We start from the raw sequence: 1908 nt of genomic DNA, 5'->3' as shown, positions 1-1908 counted from the left end.
GGAGGTCTGGGAAACTAATTCTGAGTGTGAGGAGTCGTAATATAAGGGAGGCTCAGGGCTCAGGGAGGGATCTTTGCAGACTAACTCAGAAACAAGAGCAGGAGGCTTTCACTGCAACATACAGAGAAACCGACTCAGTGTGGGTTTGGGTGCAATGACTGCAACTGGTCGTTTGAGTAACAACACACACACACACACAAATGTAATTTTAACTTCATACACCCAGGAATGTGTGCATCTGTACATCTGTGGTGTGAAACTGACTTTATTTTGTTTTCTTTTATTACTGAGTGTAAATCCTTATGTTTCCCTTGCTGTTTTTTAATTCAAACTTCATTTGAAACTTTGTGGAAAAGTGTTATTTCAATAAAGTGTATTATTATATTGTAAACTGTATTAATATAACAAATATAAATGTGCAAAGCAATTTTGGCTGAATCTTAAAGTCATTATCTTTACTTCTTGAGTTAATTACAGGCTATTTGAGTAGTATTTTAAAAACCAGTAGCCCACAAATTACAACTTATGTTGTTTCAGTTTTGTGAGCCCAACAAGATGTTCTGAGCAAACAGTTTAAACCATCAACCAAATGCAGTGATTTGTTTTATCTATTCTGGGTCCTCTCTGTTAGCGTTAGTAAATAAATACATAAATAAATGTGTGACAGCCAAACTGGATTAACCCTTGTTCTGATTATAGAATACAAGGTTATTTCATTATTTTTGTCTTTTTACATCCTGAAAATCTCTATTTTGCAAATTTCCTGTTTAGTTGACTTTAGTTGATGAAACTGAAACAAAAAATAAAAATGAAAAGTTATTTTCAATTTAATTATCATTGTGCTGTTTAGCAGTATATATCAGTAAGGTTTTTATTTTGCAACCAAGTTGTTTTTATTATAAATAAATAAAAAACGAGTTTATAAAATGTTGATGCTAGTTTGTCATAAATGTGAGAATAAAATATTCTTGTTTAGAAACAGGCAGTTACGGACTTCCAAAAAATTGTACTTCAACACTAGAGAGCTGAAAGTGATAGATTTAAATCTTCATTATCGGGCCACTCAGTCGATACAAATTCTTCAGGTCGAGCATCTGTTTGTTGTCAGCATTTTACGTCTGGAGCAGTAGTTGCAGAGTGAGTTGTCCATGTTGTAAAGTGAGACAGGTCAGACAGCCTGGGACCTCAATCCAGGGACACATTCCAATCTGTTGGAAGTGGCGTTAGCATCGTAGCTCTGAGGGATAACAACATTCAGAAACGTGGTTCAATGAAGAGTTACTTGAGTAAAAGGATCATTTAAATTTTTATACTGGATAGTTTTATAGTTATCTCTAACTTAGATACCTGTCGGCTCTGTGGGCCTCAGATCGACCTCCTCTCCTTCCTTTTTACTATTGGCTGATGAAACTGAGGAGATGGAGCAAATCACAGTCCATCAGGGGAATTTTAAGAGGCTCCACCTCTCTACCTCTTGGACACTTCAGCTGCCTGCTTACTCCCACTGTGCTTTGGTCTGGTGCTTTAGTCCACAGCTGTATTGTATGGTAAATGGTGGATGGACTTTAATACAGCACTTTTCTGGGCTTGTAGACCACTCAAAGCAATTCACATCACAAGCCGAATTCATCCTTTTACACAGTGCTACTATATGCTGCACTTTGTATATCACTCACCATTAGCAGGGGAAATCTGGGGTTTGGTATCTCGCCCAAGGACACTTCAGAGTGCAGAGAGGAGGAGCTGAGGATCGAATCACCGATTCCAGATCCTCTGGGTAGTGGACGACCCACTTTACCTCTTGAGCTACCGCTCCCCAGTAGGTTGATATGAAAAGTTACTGTTTCACATATTTCTTTGACTTATTGACAGGAAGCCCCACAGAAGAGAGGAACCTTTTTCACTTAC

The sequence above is a fragment of the Limanda limanda genome, chromosome 3 (genome assembly GCF_963576545.1).
Source record: "Limanda limanda chromosome 3, fLimLim1.1, whole genome shotgun sequence".
Taxonomy (NCBI): Eukaryota; Metazoa; Chordata; class Actinopteri; order Pleuronectiformes; family Pleuronectidae; genus Limanda; species Limanda limanda.
Note: the sequence above shows the minus strand (reverse complement) of the source record.